This window comes from Drosophila hydei, unplaced genomic scaffold (genome assembly GCF_003285905.1).
Source record: "Drosophila hydei strain 15085-1641.00,03,60 unplaced genomic scaffold, DhydRS2 tig00000149-arrow-pilon, whole genome shotgun sequence".
Classification (NCBI taxonomy): Eukaryota; Metazoa; Arthropoda; class Insecta; order Diptera; family Drosophilidae; genus Drosophila; species Drosophila hydei.
Window position 1 is genome coordinate 4662041 of NW_022045678.1, and position 7957 is coordinate 4669997.

Below are 7957 nucleotides of genomic sequence, written 5' to 3' on the forward strand. Positions count from 1 at the left end.
TCGAGGAACAACTTATGGAAAGGATTCATAGAAAATGATTAATCAAATGAGGCTCAAAGATTTGGATGCTTTTCAATGAAATTTACAATGTTTTGCAACTTCAGTAATAAGAATAGAATTAAAATTTAATTTAAGAAATTTTAAATTTTAAAACTTTTCGAAAATAAGTAAACTCGATAAACAACTTATGGAAAGGATTCATAGAAAATGATTAATCAAATGAGGCTAAGGGATTGGGAGGCTTTTCAATGAAATTTGACAATGTTTTGCAATTTCAGTAATTAGAACAGAATTAAAATTTAATTTAAGAAATTTTTTGATTTTTGAAAACATTGCCATATAACAATATTATTAACACATATCAATATGGAAGAAGGTATAACTTAGTCGAGCACTCCCCACTAGAACACATTTAGTTATTTTTTAGCAGGGCTTGTGAAATTTGAATTGCCTGCTTTTTAGTGAAGATTTATGGCAGGCTCGTTAAATTTTAATATGAAATAAAAGTTTTTAGAAATTCAAGAGTCAAGCGCAGTCATCGTCGCAGTCGCAGTCGCCGTCGCTGTCGCAACCTTTGAGTGGAATTTAGCGCTGCTTCCTTCGTAGTTCGATTGACATGCAAAGCGAATTAGGCGGTCATAAATCTGTTGTGAAGCAATGCTAAAACTAAAGGCTTCAATATATGTGCATACATAGATATATATGTAAATGCAGTTATTACAAATTTACAAGTGACCAACAACCTCCTCAACTCATAAAATGTTAATGCCTGTTGAACGCGGGCTGAGCATTGCTGGATCGGATTGCAAATCAGAAACAGTAATTGAATCTGTAGCAATTAATGTAAGACTTTAATGTCTCGATTGAAGGTATATTGACGAATTGATGAAGTGAATAGTTAGATTTATAGTCAGTGTGTAGTACTAGAGTAAGGAAACCAGCATATATTACGGATCATACGCACTTAATTCCTATGAGGTCTAAGCAATTTAACTAGAGATATAAATAAGTTAAATTACCATTTACATTAAATAAAGTAATATATTTAATGAATTAAAATAGTGAAAATATTCTCTTAGCAATGTTAATTAACTCGCTTGCAGACAATTTCTACATGCATGAGATAGATCCCAAAATTGTACTTCCAAGAGGAGTTGAAGTAGGGAGCTGAAAGTGGCCCGGCGGCAACTTCCGTTTGTACTCCGAAGTTGCTTCGAGCCGATTACTGAGTTGGGCTTATAATAATTCAAAATATGTTAACAAAAAGAAGGGAGAAAAACATTAAAAACGAACATGGAAATTATTGTTGGCTCGGGCCATTTGAGGCTGATAAAAGTTTTTCGATAGGGCCAGTGAAAATGCCACAAACAGCTCATTACAAGCGTCAAAACAAATTTATGCAAATAGCTGCCAACAGCAGCAGCAGCAGCAACAACAACAATAACCTGTGGAAGAGAGTAAACATAGACCGTAGATCGGAGACTCCAAAAATCAGGTCCGAGCTGAGAGGCGAGCTGACTGTTTGGAGGTTGAAGCTGTGGCAATTAACATTGCGCCGTACGTTGAGCATTAATCATTTTAATCGCAATTTATGTGTCGTCGACGTCGTCAACACCACTCGACACGATAACGATGGTAGCAGCACCAGCAGCAGCAGCAGCAGCCACAACAACAACAACTTCAGCGTTGCCTCGCCATTTTGGCCACAAATGAGCACTAAACGAGTAACGGCCTCAAGATTGGAATCGAATTTGGAATCGGACAGAAGAAAGCCAATTTTTGAATTGAGTTTTTCGGGGCACACTCGGGCGGTCTTTCAAAAGCTCAACACCGTACCGCACCGCAATGCACATTCTACCACGCCCCTTCCCCTCCCCACTCCTCCCATTTCCATTTCCACAGGCTGCCGCAGCCATTCATCGTCTCGTCGGTGTCAACGTCAAAGTCGTCAGTGAGGCATTTGCTCCGATCAAATTATGTTTCATAAACGCTCGCTTTTATGGTGTCGGCAAATGGCAACGGGAACGGCAATGTCCAAAGATTTGTTACATTTCTCGGGTTATTTGAACTTTTTGAAGTTTTTCTGAGTGATTGCCAGGCTCTTAAGGCCATATTGGTATTTGGCCATGATTGCCATTAGGGCTCAGTCAAAACTTTGGGTAATTGGCGTTTGGGACATAATCAATGGAAATATGGAAGCAAATTGTAATGCAACATAGAAAGAAAGGAATACATTTATACAAATGTATGTATGTATATATTGACTACAACAGCGAGAGAGAAAGAATATACATATGAATAACTAGATTGGATTCACATTCTGAATATGTGTACACACAATTGTTTATTTTTGTCCATACAAAGTAATTAAAATACAGTTTTATGACTCACGTTAAAAACGAACTGTTCCTTGCGAAAACAATCGGAATCAGAATCAGAATCACATACTTTTCAAGACAGTCAACGCGGACAAGCTGGTGCTCTCGACAGCTGGCTTCACACTAAAAGTAGCGAGGAGAGACTTAGCACTGACTTAGTTATGATTCTTACTATCTCTTTCTTACTTTAATTCAACATGCATCCACTTGTTCTAGACGTTGCATTATGTCCAACAAATATGAGAGCAAAGAAAAGCGCCAAAAAGCATGTTGTGAAATGGCACTTTCGAATTCGAAATATTTAGCAAGTAACTGTGCTATGTACTGTATATGATTTGGTTGTTGTTCTTGCTGTTGTTGTACAGCTCTTACGTTACAAAGTAGCTATAGTTTTCGAAAAGTCAGCGTAGTGATGTTGTTGTTATTGACGGCCATGGCGTTGCGACAAGTTCGATATCGAAATAAAGAGGAAATAATTTGTTGTTGCTGCTGATATACAATGTATTTATTGACGTCACAAAGGAGCGCGAGTAGTCCGAAAAGACATTTGTTGCTGTGCTATGTTAAGCTCCGACTAGAGATACTCTCGCTACATGTTTAGCAGTAGTTGTTTTTGTTGTCGCTGCTTAGCCAAGCAACATATACGAAAATTTATTATCACAATAACAGCAAAATTGAACAATAATATTTGTTAACGCTTGAATAGCGACGCACCCAATAATTTTATTGAATCTGAAATGCAAACACTCGCGTACACAAGCCAACCCTAATTTCAAAAACAAAAAACAAAACAAAATCAAAATAAAATGAGAAAAAAACACAACAAAAGTTGCAGCTACCGCTCACAACAAGATACACAGATACAGATACACATATACAGTAGCGTTGAGAGAGCGAAATTGCTTAGATTTGCTTCGCATGAATTTCGATTTATATAAAATTAATGAATATTTAAATTGTGGGCGCTGTTTCATGCAAAATGCCGCCGGAAACGCGCTTTGCTGGAGCCACCTGTATTTGTGTTTAGGTTTTTTTGTATTTATAGTTTTTATTGCTATTGTTATTGTTGTTGTTGTTGTAGTTATAGTTGTTGTACATGCTGCTGCCGCTGCTGTTGACTGGCCGGATATTCAAGCACTCCCACACCCTGATTGAGGCACGTTCTGATTTGCCATATAAGTATTTTGACCATGGTTTATGCTCTCAGGTAAATTTCGATAATTTTTCTAAACTTCAAGTTGACTGTGCTTGAGTTTCGATTAGTGCAAATAAGGAATACGCTTCTTCATAATTTGAGATATTACAGGTACGCATCAGGTTTACATAGACTTTCGACAAATTTACAAACGGATATTTCAATCATTTGGTGCAGCCCACCCAGATCCCAAAGTAACACTTCGCCTCGTCAGCGTCCCCCTGCACCTGTGTCTGTGACGTCAGCTTCGAGCGGCAGGTGCGTGGCATCCGGGCGCCTGGACAGGGGATGTAGATGGGGCATGGGCATGGGGCATGAGCAGGTATGATGGCATAGATCAATTGTTGTTGTCAGTTGTTGCTCGGTCCGATTTGTTTGTTTACATATTACCCCGTATTGCTCGATCTCTTTATGAATGAATGAAACAAGTGCCGACGGCACAGTCTGCTTTTTAGCAATTTGATGAATTAATGCCTAGACATGCTTCTGCTCTGCACCTGCTGAAGGTGTTCTTCTTTTATCATCACTAAAAAATTTAATTTAGTCTTAAGACTTTACTACCTCAAATGCCAATTGCTTCAAATCTCTTTTACTTAGAAAGCAATTGTGGATGCAGTTTGTGAAGATCTTAATAAGATTAACAGAATATATAACTTCAATATATATGATATATTAGTTGGCAATACTCTTGAATATATTTTAAATGTGATGCTATAAGTTCTTAGATCTTTTCTGCTTTATAAATCAGCTTTGTTGAATGGCATATTATAAATAGTTTAAGAAATTAAGCAATTGCCTAGGTGTGGACCTACATCAGCAGTTAATATGCCAACAATCAAGCGTCTTATATACATAAATATCATATATCGAGCCCATAGATATAGCTACATATCCTTTATATCGTACATGTTAGATGAGACCTACGAGAATATTTTCAAATAACAAACTTTAGTGCTGCAAAGCCCATTTACTTGTTTTTCCCTCCATGAACCACTATGAAAATGTACTGACTATTCGACCATAGGAACTATTAAAGAAGCTTAAGAAATGGCTCTACATCTTACAGGTGAATGAAATTTCCTCATCAAGTGTATCACAGACTTCGAATATGCGAACTGCCCCACCCTTACTCAAACAGTCCACTGGGGCTTCATGGCTGGAGTCAGGTTAGCAAGTCGGCTGCTTAGGTAACTTCCTAAGGACCTCCCAAAAACAATCCTTCAGTGACAGTAAGTCTACTTTTCCACATTCTTAGTCCTGATTAAGAATCAAATATACTCCAAAGCCTCCTTTTGCCTGTTACAAAAATTTTAACTCTGAATTCTCAAGTCTCTTAAGCTCAGTGGGTATTAATTATACGAGCTTAAGCAGAGATTGAATAAGTCTTCATAACTTTACACACTTTACACACTTTATAACATTTATGAAACATGCAGACACTGAGAGAAAAACGTAAATTTCACAAAATTTTAACTCTGAATTCTCAAGTCTGTTAAGCTCAGTGGGTATTAATTATACGAGCTTAAGCAGAGACTGAATAAGTCTTCATAACTTTACATACTTTATAAACTTTATCTAACATTTATGAAACATGCAGACACTGAGAGAAAAACGTAAATTTCACAAAATTTTAACTCTGAATTCTCAAGTCTGTTAAGCTCAGTGGGTATTAATTATCCGAGCTTAAGCAGTTACTGAATAAGTCTTCATAACTTTACATACTTTATAAACTTTATCTAACATTTATGAAACATGCAGACACTGAGAGAAAAAGCTACATTTCACAAAATTTGCTGCTCATATTGCTAGGAGCATTACTAATTCCCAATGCCCGTTGGTCGTGTTGCAACAATAATTGCTAAGCTGCAATTGTTTCACCTTCAGCGCTCCTCCCACTTGCTGTGCCTCTGCCTAGAGACATAAACTTTTTGTTGCCGAACTGCAGCTGTAGAGGAATAGAATTGCTGTTGAGCCTGGACGATTGTTGTTGTTGTTGTTGCAGATCCGTCGCTCCAAAAATGTGTGCAGTTGCTGCTGTTGCCGTTGCCGTTGCCGTTGCCGTTGCCGTTGGTTGGGGCGACGTAGTCCGTGTCGCCAATGTCGCTTAGAGTCGCCTTCGATTGTCTTGTAGACGATGTTGTTCGAATGCAATTCACGGCTTGTATTTTGTTACGTTTCGTATCGCTGGCAACTTTTTGCTTTGTTGCATTTCTTGCTGTTTGGTATTGTTCTGTGGGCCTGGATAATAGTCGCCTACTAATGACAATCTCAAAGAGGTTTCCACAGTTTGTCCAAACTGTTTGTAGCCTGTCCAAACGAACATGATTTGAACACACAATTTTTTCATTTCATTTCCTTTTCTTCTTGCTTTTGTTTTTCTTCTTATTTACTGTGTAATAGAAGCTGCTCAACCTTTTAACCCACTATCTTTGGCCACTAGAGACTAGCGATAATACTGCTTGATCATGTCCTACCCTCGCACTAGCGCCAACTTGGCCAAGCTCTAGCCGTTGCTGTGGCCGAGCATTTAAGGAATTTACACGAGCCGTGTACCACTGACAACAACTTCGCAGCAGCAGCAGCAGCAGCAACTGTCAGCACCACTGGTAACGGCAACCTGCTGACCTGCTGCAGCAGCGCCAATCGTCGCCGTTGGTCAACTTCAAAGCGCCCCGAGTGCCTAAGGCAAAGACCATGCCCTTGCCCTTGGGCTACGCACACTGGGATCAAATCGATTGGCGAACAGTAGCCAAAAGTTGTCGCCGTCGCCGTCGCCGTTGCTGTTGCTGTTGTTGTCTTTGTCGCTTGCTGCACTTTGATTTGAGCCTATTTAAAATAGCTTCTCTAGTGGGCAGTGTGCGACTTGTAGATACCCTGACCTGTTTCAGCAGATATGTTGCTACAATTATTCTAGACTATAGTATATATACACACACATACACACACACACTATATAGTTCTGTATCTGACATAGACATATGTTTAGTTAATATTTGAAAGTTCAAGCTTCTGCTAGAGAGCTAATAATAAGTTCTTATGCAGCTCGTGCTTCTGCTCATAAGTAGACATACTTAAGCTGTCGACCACGCCTACTTCTACATATGTCTTATCTACTACCTCACCATTTTTAAGCACTTTCAAAGGGCCAACGATGTCTTGTGCTATAAACTAAGCTGTATATGGTCTGATCTGTTCAGGCTGGAACAAATTTCATTTGCTAATCATAAATTCGGGTTAATTGTGCTGCTTGAATGCAGTAAAGATTTCGGCCTTTTTATGCATGTTCTGGCCAATACCAATGTAAGATTTCAACCATATTTAAATTATGGAAAACATAAACGAACATTTCTTAAGCGACAAACATGAACAAAATCAAAAATTCCAACAAGTTACAGAAATAACTCGTTGCAGTATCCACTTAAAGCCAAAAGGAGCTGCTATAAAGTGCAACATCAACAACAACAACAACAACCAGTTGCTGTGGGTCTGCGTATTGACCGAACAGGCAGACAGAAATGCAGAAGAATTCGCGCTCATTGGACAACTACAATGGACAACAGTCAGCAGAAGAGAGTAGAGTAGGCATTGGATGGGCTTAAGACTAAGTCTGCGGCCTCTGTCCCTGTCTCTGCCTCTGACTCTGCCTCTGCCTCCGCTGTATCTGTATCCTTTTGGCTGACTGGCCGCGACAAATGAAGCTAACAACTCGGACGGCGTCTGGCTGTCGTTGTTGGCGTTTGCGATTGGCTTTGGGTCGCAACAGCAATTGCACATAGCAGCGACCACGACAACATCGACCCAACAAGAACGGCAACAGCAACAGCAACAAAAACAACAAGAAGAACTCCGGCAAAACAGCTTACAACGACAATTATAAAATGATGACAATAAGAACAACATGCGATGATGCTGGCTAGAGGCATCCTGGACGAGCCAAATGCAATTGCGAATCACTAAGCTTGGATTTCAGCTACAGCTCGATACTCTCACGATCTAGCCGATTGCCAGTGCTGTTTTGGTCCCAAGGTCCCTGGTAATGCCGAGAATTTGCCGAAACAGCCCACGAACTGATCCCAGTCGCCGGAGATGTCGTCGTCGCCGTCGTCGTTGTTGTTGCTGTTGTTGTTGTTGTTGTTTCTTTCCAGCCAGCGACAAATGTGTTTTCGATTGGTGGCCCTCGAACGCACACCGGCGCCAAGAGGCGGCAAGTTTGTTCACAGCCAGCCGGTTTCATCTGAAGCCCTCTGGCCCAAAAATTAAAATTATTCTAGGCTCCAAAGAAGCCAACGATGCTCCCGCCATGCTTTTATCCCAAAGCCACATTCACTTGTCGCGATTTATCGCACAGATCGACGCTTTAGTTAATTTCAGTGTGTGGGTGGCT